The sequence below is a fragment of the Gastrolobium bilobum genome, unplaced genomic scaffold (assembly GCF_033153095.1).
Source record: "Gastrolobium bilobum isolate Gb01-03AN ecotype WA unplaced genomic scaffold, APGP_CSIRO_Gbil_v1 utg2403, whole genome shotgun sequence".
Lineage (NCBI taxonomy): Eukaryota > Viridiplantae > Streptophyta > Magnoliopsida > Fabales > Fabaceae > Gastrolobium > Gastrolobium bilobum.
In genome coordinates, this window is record NW_026896265.1 from 196,763 (window position 1) to 207,426 (window position 10,664).

The window sequence follows — 10,664 nt, forward strand, 5'->3', positions numbered from 1 at the left end:
ATTAATTTCCCAAAACTGGTCCAGTACAGCCCCCAAGTGCAGGGCAAACAGGGCAGCTGTGTTCACAGCCCTCCCAAGGCCAGCGCCCAGCTCAGAACAATCTCATATTTTACCACAGTGTATAGGGAACTACAAGCTTCAAAATGGCGTATGGTACGTCCCTAACGGACCTCTGTGGAGGGAGCTATGTTCTCCCAAAGTTCGCCTAAAAACTGTCAATTTCCAGAAAATTCGCCAGAGTTTCCTTTGTTTTTCCAACATTTCCCAAATTTGTACAAGTGGTCTATGACCTCAAATGGTACCTAATAATTAGTGGGTGGCACACACAAGGACCAACAATTCCTTGGGGCTCTTACAACCCACAATATACAACAATTCCATATCATATACAGTAATATACATGCATGATCCATAACTCTATATATATCACATTAAAAGGTGGCTATGTGTCATAACTACAACATCCTACATCAACCTACATAAACATACTACATCACAGTGTGACAAATATATACAACAGACTCCCAAAATAAGCAGGCAACATCTATGCTCAGATCTACTCATCAACCACGGGCCTCTTGCCCCGAGAACGATCGTCAACTGCTGCGATACCTGAAATATATCCCCATAACGCGGGGTGAGAATGAATCTCAATAAACTTGGGGTTTATGGAGCAGTCTCCACCCAAGAGTCCACTTCCTGCAATAAAATATCAAGTACCAAGACATAGATAACACCATATAATCCATATTAGAATTTCTGTATCATATATCTTTTCTAATAATTCTCATTTATTCTTATAACGTACTTTCTTATTAATCTTAAGTATGTTCATGTCTTATGTATCAATAAGGCTTCCATCTTATATTCGTAATGTCGTATCATATTCAATAGCATACTCATAATGATTAGAGAACTAAAGTTTCCTCGGCTATACCTTATGTACACCGTGATCATATCCATAAATGTTTCCTCTTTTCAGAAACCACAACTTACACTTCTAAGGCTTTATTTCATTGGAGATCATATCATATTAACTTATCATAACATAAATAATATCATATGCATGCACTATATGAATGCAACTACGCAAAGTATCAATATTAACAACAATTATATCCATACGGAAACCATAATCGCCACTGATCATGGCGGAACAAAAAGGCTGAGAAAACTCATAAACCGAAAGCTTACCTGTAACCTCTTTCCTGCTGCTAACTTGTTATTTAATACGCCGTACACTTGGTTGTCTCCAAGTTGTCCGTCCACCTACTTCGTTTGATTACACTCTGTTACCGTATATATAAAAGTACCATTAAGTTCCAATGAAACATACATTACTTGAAATCCAAATAATTATATTTCATATGTTAATTTCATAACCAACTTGACAATTTTATTTCCCTTGACAGCTCATGCCATACCACATATCTACCACTTAATTTATACTTCATAAATTAAACCCTCAACTAGTTAATTAACTTACCCTTTTATAGTGGAATTTCATACACTTTAACATAGCTTCACATATCATAACCCACTTGAATCATACTTGATTATTCTAGGCAAATGCTATTAAACATTCACTTTAATTGAAACCACATAATCTATGCCCATTATTTCTTTATGGTCGAAGCCTATATATAAACATAATACACAATTCTTTTGCTGTCATGTTTAACCAATTAGCTTAATTCACATGCAACTATTCCTGACATAGAATTTCTATTAACTCGACCTTATCAACACCACATATTTTAAACCTCACATGATCGTAAAACATCTTTCAATGATCATGTATATATTTGTTCTCCAATTTTCAATAAATTTTGTATTAATCTATATCAATTTAATGATGTAGGCCGAAAACTATATATATAGGTTCTATGAATTTAACACTTTCCAATGTTTCTTAATTGATTCCTCTTCTTTTCTTTTCTTTTTATATATATATATATAATCTAACATAATTTAAATCTTAAAACAATTCCCTAAAACAATATTTAACTACTTCAATTGACTACAAGGCCAAGAGTTATTTAAAATAGGAAACGTGCATTTCTTACAACTTCTTATCATATAATTGTTTCCAATACTTACGTAGCTTGTTAAAATATCTTTGTAACCTTACTAAACCACTTCCATGTACCTAACGGATCATAGGGCTGAATTGCCTTTACTTAATTCATCATCTCTTCATAACTTGATAACATTTCCAAACACTTATTTCATCATAAAACAATCTCAACTTCATGTTTTTCACTTAGACATAAATTCAACACATGTTGTGCATCTTTTACACATATAGGTCGAACTACACAGGGCTCCAAAGCTCTTTCAATTTTTTTGATTTTAACATCACATATGGTAGTATTTCACTATTTCTTAACCATAATTCTTCATTAGTCCATAATCATTACATAATTAAAATTCATTGACTCACTTAGGAATTATGTCAAACACTTAGAGTGCACCTTAAAAATACATATGGGCTGTCCCTAGTTGGTTCCTCAAACTACCCCAAGTGCAGATTTTTCAATCAATTAACTAGAAGAATTTGTTGTCCAACGACAATAATTCATGAACAACATAAATCCCAACATATACATCATTTAACCTACATAAAAATCATAAGACTCATACATGAACTGATTTCCGCTTATGTGCAGCCCTTAAAAAAGAGATTACATACCTTAAAACACCTTCCAAGGAGCTAGAGTCATAGTCCAACCATTAGATAACACGAACAGTCCTTGTACTCTCTTTTTAACAACATTAGGTCGCAGCAATGGGGAAAGGTTTTCTCACAAACTAAGGCTTCTTTCAAGGAACTTCCACTTGGAATTTACTCTCAAGACATAACTCTACATCTTTCATGCAGATCATTTGTCCTCATTCTAAGTATTTCAAGTGACTAAAACTTGCCCTTTCTTCTCCTAATATTTCGCTGCACATAGAGAGGAAAGAACAAAATGAGCGTGGGAAGCTAAACTCCAAGGCTGTGAACTTGCTAATAGATGGGTTATAAGAAGGCTTATTTTATTTCAATCACTTATGATGTGTCAACCCTCAATAATGGGCAACGTCTGACTATGGCAAGTGAGGAGCCAACTTGCCAATTAATTTGGATACTATGATTCAAATCTTCAAACTTTGACCTTTCACCACTTAAATGGGTACCTATTGGTCTCACCAAAAATAAACCACACGGGCCATTCTAATTTTATAGCACAATGGGCTTCACCAAAAATTCATGTGAACACCAATAATTTAATAACCAATCCACTAAGTTTAAGGCTATCTCATAACTTGTTAATTCACACAAGTAATTTGACCTATTTAAAATTCCCTATTAGTTGATATTAAATCAATTCCAACTGAAATAAATAAATCTCTCTACACATTATTGGATCAAATTAAATTCACATTTATCCCACTAAATTTACTAGATAAATTAATTAAATCATCTCATTCAAGTTTCGACTTAATTTTGCTAAACTATAAAATATCCCTTAATTCCCACTATATATATTTTTTCATATTCTAATTCATATTTCATAATTATATCTAGGTCATATTAGACTTGTCTAACATAAACTGTATATTCCCATTAATTATCATGAACCCACATTATTTTAATCTAATAATTTATCTCACATAATTTCCTTGCATAAGTGTTTAATCTAATTAAACACCTAATTAATTTCTTTTCTTTTAATTTACTAATGAGGGTTGTTATAGTTTGCTTTTGAATACGGAAGTATGTATAAAACCAAAACCTTGCCTTGATATTTGAAAACTACTTCGTGAATATTGTTCTAATATGATATTTGTTAGTTTTCGTGATTTGTCTTCTACATATATATACATCTTCTATTACGTAATGTATATGTTATTGTTCTAAAAGTCCTGTGTGGATTTTGGCTTTCATATATATCATTTGTTTCTCGTTTATCGTGCTACATTGTATTTTAAATAGAATGTGTCAGGTTGATGCTTGAATTAATGTTTATAATTGATATGCGATTGCTTATCAAATGCACTGTGTGTGAACCGTGGATGTCTTTTGCAAGTGAAACCATATGAAGTTTCTTTCTCAATAGATATCATGTATTACTTGATGCATTACGGCTTTCGGATGCCATTAGACACTGTATGTTGTGTTTTGGTTTGTGAAAAAAAAAAAATTTGATAGCCATTACTGTGGCACGAAATGTTGCACCGAATGGTTGATCTTGAGAGTCAGACCAAAATGTCTCCGTTGATTCATGGACTCATACCATGTATAAAGGGTGCATTGCAATTAAATCCATGATTGCACATAAAAAAAAGGAACTGCAAAGGGTCAGTTTTGAAATGCATGAATTGATGCATAAAATAGTTTTTGGTGGAAACTTGATGGGGTTTTCACGGTTGGAATTTGATGGTTACATTTGAATAAGTAACCACAAGTAAACCAAACGGTTCATGTGAATTTATGGCTGAAGCACAATTTCATGTTGCCATAATCGTATCCGGCCCGAATTAATTTTGTCATCTAAATATTGAGTTTCTTAATTTATTGGCTTTAATTGAATTTGTAGTGGGGCTATTATTATGAGAGAGAAAAAATGACATTTGGAAAGTAGTGAATTAGATGGCATTTTATATTGAATACGTGATTAATATATATGTGCATTTTTTGAGAATATGTGTTGACTGCAATGTTGCAAACAATACATAATAATTGTGATTTTGCATGAAAGAAAAATAACTTTGAGAATGCAAAATGTGGAATCTTAAATTCTCTGTGTTTGCAAAATATTTGCATTTTGGAATTAAAGTATGATAAATTTCTTGAAAATATCTGAGTTGATTTAATTCCAAATTATATGTTTTATTTCAAATATCATAAATGATGTGACGATTATGTATCATTTTAAGGGTTAAATTGGAATTTATTATTTGATATATGTGTTATAGTCGAATAATGTTAAATTGAAAGTTTAAGGTATTAAGGAGCGATCAATGGGGAGATTACGATGACCCTTTGAGAAATTTGTTTAGAGTTTGAAATTTTACACAAAACGATGGCTTCTTATGCTCCACAATCCAATGGGATTGTTGAGAGGAATGATGTCCTCTTTGAGGAATTTTGTTTAGAGTTTGGTATTATATAGCAAACGATTGCTCCTTATGGTGTTGCAATTTAATGTGATTGCGTGTAAAGAACCAGACATTAAATAAAATGATGTTGTTGATGTCTGGTTTATGGGGCAAAGTCATTTAATGACAAATTATATAATCAGTAAAGTACCCCACAAGAAAATTAAGAACATTCCCTATGAAATGTGGAAAGGTAGGGAGCCTACCTTGAATTATCTTGAAGTGTGGGGGTGTTTGGCTAAGGTTGCGGTTCCTAAACCTAAAAGGTTGAAAATCGGACCTAAAACTGTGGATTGTGTATTCATTGGTTATGCAGGTTTCTGGTTTATAAATCTGATGTTTCAGATATACATGTTAATACGGTTATTGAGTCAAGGGAAGTTACTTTCCTTGAAGACGTATTTCCGTATAAGAAAATATATGAATCAAGTGGTAATAATGATGATCAGGTTGTGATAACTCAGGATGCTACAACTGATACTGATCCTGTAGAGGATGTAGAAGATGAACCTAGACGTAGCAAGAGGCAAAGGACCGCCACATCCTTTGGACCTGATTTTATGACATATCTATTAGAAAATGAGCCTCGGACGTATAAGGAAGCTATAACATCCCCGGAAAGACCATTATGGGAAGAAGCTATCAATAGTGAGATAGAATCTATCTTCTCCAACCACACTTGGGAATTGGTAAATCTTCCTCCTGGCAATAAGCCTTTAGTAAGTAAGTGGGTTTTCAAAAGAAAAATGAAAGAGAATGGCACTATTGATAAATATAAAGCAAGGCTTGTGGTAAAAGGTTACAGGCAACGTGAAGGTCTCGATTTTTCGATACTTATTCACCGGTTACAAGGATCACATCTATTAGGATGTTGATCGCGGTAGCTGCATTGAATGGATTACAAATACATCAAATGGATGTTAAGACTGCCTTCTTAAACGGCGACCTGGAAGAAGAGATATATTTAGAACAACCTGAGGGTTTTGTTGTTCCAGGACAAGAACGGAAAGTTTGTCGCTTATTAAAATCCCTTTACGGATTAAAGCAAGCTCCAAAACAATGGCATGAGAAATTTGACAAAGTTATGTTGTCAAATGAATTTCGAATTAATGAATGTGACAAATGTGTCTATGTTTGAAATACTGAAAAAGGTTTTGCCATTGTCTGTCTTTATGTAGACGACATGTTGATCATGGGTAGTAATAATCAAATGATTAATGCTACTAAACAATTACTTAAAAGTAAGTTTGATATGAAAGATATGGGGATAGCAGACGTTATCCTAGGTATTAAAATCCATAGAACATCTACAGGGTTGGCCTTATCACAGGCTCACTATATAGCTAAGGTTCTTGAGAAATTCAAGAGTTTGAATATAACTCCTGTGAGGAACCTGTAGATTCTAATTTGAGTTTATTAAAGAACACTGGTAAAGCTACAGCACAAAAGCTATATGCTCAAGTGTTGGGAAGCCTTATGTATGTTATGAACTGCACCAGACCTGATATTGCTTATGCAGTAAGTCTGTTAAGTCGCTTTACCAGTAATCCAAATGAGAATCATTGGAAAGCTATGGTAAGAGTTTTGGGATACTTGAAGTATACTCAGAATTATGCTTTGTATTACGAGAAATACCCTGCGGTTATAGAAGGGTATTGTGATGCAAATTGGATCACCGGCTCTAACGACACTAGATCCACAAGTGGATATGTGTTTACCCTTGGTGGAGGTGCTATGTCTTGGAAATCGTCCAAGCAAACCTGCATTGCAAGGTCAACCATGGAAGCAGAATTTATTGCTTTAGATAAGGCCGGTGAAGAAGCCGAATGGCTTCGTAATTTTATTGAGGATGTTCCTAATTGGCCAAGACCGGTACCATCCGTATGCATACATTGTGATAGCCAAGCAGCTATTGGAAGGGCCAAGAACGTCATGTATAACAGTAAGTCTAGACACATACGTCGAAGACATGATACCGTAAGACAACTATTCTCGAATAGAATCATTTCAATTGACTATGTTAAGTCTAAGGAAAACATAGCGGATCCGTTAACCAAAGGGATTCCTAGAGAGTTGGTTGAAAATTTGTCGAAAGGAATGGGTTGTTTTTTCTTTGTTTTTTCTTTTTCTTTCGTACTGTAAACAATGAAACGGTTTCATATCTATCTATATATATGAAAGCCAAGTGACTTTATTAAATGCTTGTGCACAGCGGTTTATTGCAACCGAAGAATTCTATCCATATATTATTATATTATGAAGGTTTACAGTTAATAATAACCATTGAATGAGTCTCGGTTATCAATTCCATGCATGGCTGGCAATTTATATATATGTTTATATGGCCTGTTTCAATACCTTTAAGGTCGAAGGAAGTTGCCTTTTTAAAAAAAAAAAAATGGAAATTCTGGTTCTATTCTTTTATACATGGCATCTGTAACATTTACGGATTTGACAAACTCAACTTCGAAATAGTAAATGCATTTATGGCATTGAATTTATGATTGGAAATTAAATTTCAAACCTTGATTTGGTGTCAACCTCTTGGAGATTGAAAATGTTTCTTTGAAACATTGCATCTTTTGAATTTAAAGGAAAAAAAAAATGGCAGTTTATTAACTATCTATTTTATAACTTGCTGCTGGAGCATTTTCCTTGTTTTATCTTGGTTTGATACTTCATTATTTAAATTTAAGTTGTGACAGTTATTACGTAGACTCCATCATGTAATCGGTTATTGGGTTTTCTTACATGATATGAATCCAACTATGTTGGGATATGGACAAACATCATTTATAAAGGTGATAAATCTTTTGAGGAACCAAGGTTAGAAACCTTTTGGCCATTGGAGTGTGATTTTATTTCTTATGTGAATGTAACCACCACGCTACTTGCATCGAATGGATATCGTGATGATGATCCATTGGAGAATTAATACATTTATTTCGTGGGAAATCTCTCGATTTCTTTGAATGAATATATATGAAGCAACTAATGAGTGTCATTACTCGTTTATGTGTATGAATGCATTGTGATTAATTGCATTAATTGAGATGTGATTTAAATGTGGAAATTAATTATGTATTGCATTGGATTCAATTACCTATGATTTGGATGTCATAAATGATATGCTGGTTGTGTATTATTTTATGGTTAACATGAAGTTTATGGTGAGATATATTCAATTTTTGTAGAGTCATAAAGTCTCTCCATATATGTTTAACGATTTTGATTTTATGATAGCCAGTGATAACTCTTTCTTAATTCCACTGTGTTAAAGATGGATATAAAAGTTTTATGTCCAATGAAATATTCTGTATTATATGAACGTGGAAAGAGCTATCTTAGTCATGGCATGATCAAAGTCAATGTGATGGCTTTAAATGTTGTCAATGACATAATAATTGTATATTATTTTATGGTAATGTTCAGTAAGAAAATTAAAGGCATAAGGAGCAATCTAGTGGGGAGAGTATGATGCCCCTTCGAGAAATTTTGTTTAAAGTTTGGTATTACATACCAAAAGATGGCTCCTTATGCTTCAGAATCCAATAGTATTGCTGAGAGAAAGAACCAGACATTAAATGAAATGATGTTGTTGACGTCTGGTTTGTGGGGGAAAATCATTTTAATGATAAAGTGTACAATCAATAAAGTACCCCACAAGAAAAATTAAGAACACCCCTATGAAATATGGAAAGGTAGGGAGCCTACCTTGAATTATCTTGAAGTGTGGGGGTGTTTGACAAAGAGCATACCATACGACATATGGAAAGGAAAGAAGTCATCCCTGAAATATTTTAGAGTGTGGGGGTGCTTGGCTAAGGTTGCGGTTCCTAAACCTAAGAAGTTGAAAATCGGACCTAAAACCGTGGATTGTGTATTCATCGGTTATGCACTTAATAGTAGTGCTTATCGGTTTCTAGTTTATAAATCTGATGTCTCAGACATACAAGTTAATACGGTTATTGAGTCAAGGGAAGTTACTTTCTTTGAAGACGTATTTCCGTATAAGAAAATACAAGAATCAAATGGTAATAATGATGACCAGGTTGTGATACCTCGGGATGCTACAACTAATATTGATCCTGTAGAGGATGTAAAAGATGAACCTAGACGTAGCAAGAGGCAAAGGACCGCCACATCCTTTGGACATGATTTTATGACATATTTATTAGAAAATGAGCCTCGAACGTCTAAGGAAGCTATAATGTCCCCGGAAGGACCATTCTGGGAAGAGGCTATCAATAGTGAGATAGAGTCTATCTTGTCCAACCACACTTGGGAATTGGTAAACCTTCCTCCTGGCAATAAGCCTTTAGGAAGTAAGTGGGTTTTCAAAAGAAAAATGAAAGAGAATGGCACTATTGATAAATATAAAGCAAGGCTTGTGGTAAAAGGCTACAGGTAACGTGAAGGTCTCGATTATTTCGATACTTATTCACCGGTTACAAGGATCACATCCATTAGGATGTTGATCGCGGTAGCTGCATTGAATGGATTACAAATACATCAAATAGATGTTAAGACCGCCTTCTTAAACGGCGACCTGGAAGAAGGGATATATTTAGAACAACCTGAGGGTTTTGTTGTTCCAGGACAAGAACGGAAAGTTTGTCGCTTAATAAAATCCTTTTTACGGGCTAAAGCAAGCTCCAAAGCAATGGCATGTGAAATTTGACAATGTTATGTTATCAAATGGATTTCGAATCAATGAGTGTGACAAATGTGTCTATGTTCGAAATACTGAAAAAGGATTTGTCATTGTCTGTCTTTATGTAGACGACATGTTGATCATGGGTAGTAATAATCAAATGATTAAAGCTACTAAACAGTTACTTAATAGTAAGTTTGATATGAAAGATATGGGGATAGCAGACGTTATCCTAGGTATTAAAATCCATAGAACATCTGCAGGGTTGGCCTTATCACAGGCTCACTATATAGCTAAGGTTCTTGAGAAATTCAAAAGTTTGAATATAACTCCTGTGAGGAACCCTGTCGATTGTAATCTTAGTTTACTAAAGAACACTGGTAAAGCTACAGCACAAAAGCTATATGCTCAAGTGTTGGGAAGCCTGATGTATGTTATGAACTGCACCAGACCTGATATTGCTTATGCAGTAAGTCTGTTAAGTCGCTTTACTAGTAATCCAAATGAAAATCATTGGAAAGCTATGGTAAGAGTTTTGGGATACCTGAAGTATACTCAAAATTTTGCTTTGCATTACGAGAAATACCCCGCAGTTATAGAAGGGTATTATGATGTAAATTGGATCACCGGCTCTAACGACACTAGATCCACAAGTGGATATGTGTTCACCCTTGGTGGAGGTGCTGTGTGTCTTGGAAATCATCCAAGCAGACCTGCATTATTTATTGCTTTAGATAAAGCTGGTGAAGAAGCCGAATGGCTTCGTAACTTTATTGAGGATGTTCCTAATTGGCCAAAACCGGTACCATCTGTATGCATACATTGTGATAGCCCAGTAGCTATTGGAAGGGCCAAGAACGTCATG

The 10,664-nt window shown here is 34.3% G+C and overlaps 1 long non-coding RNA gene across 1 annotated transcript; it reads right to left on the minus strand.

Moving 5' to 3' along the window:
* Positions 1–237: 237 nt before the first annotated feature.
* Positions 238–3,083, minus strand: LOC133298502 (uncharacterized). The gene is made up of 3 exons (XR_009749812.1): positions 2,693–3,083; positions 1,195–1,289; positions 238–612 (listed from the first exon to the last, which is right to left on the minus strand). It is a non-coding gene; the product is annotated as an uncharacterized LOC133298502 (long non-coding RNA).
* Between the last annotated feature and the right edge of the window lie 7,581 nt (positions 3,084–10,664).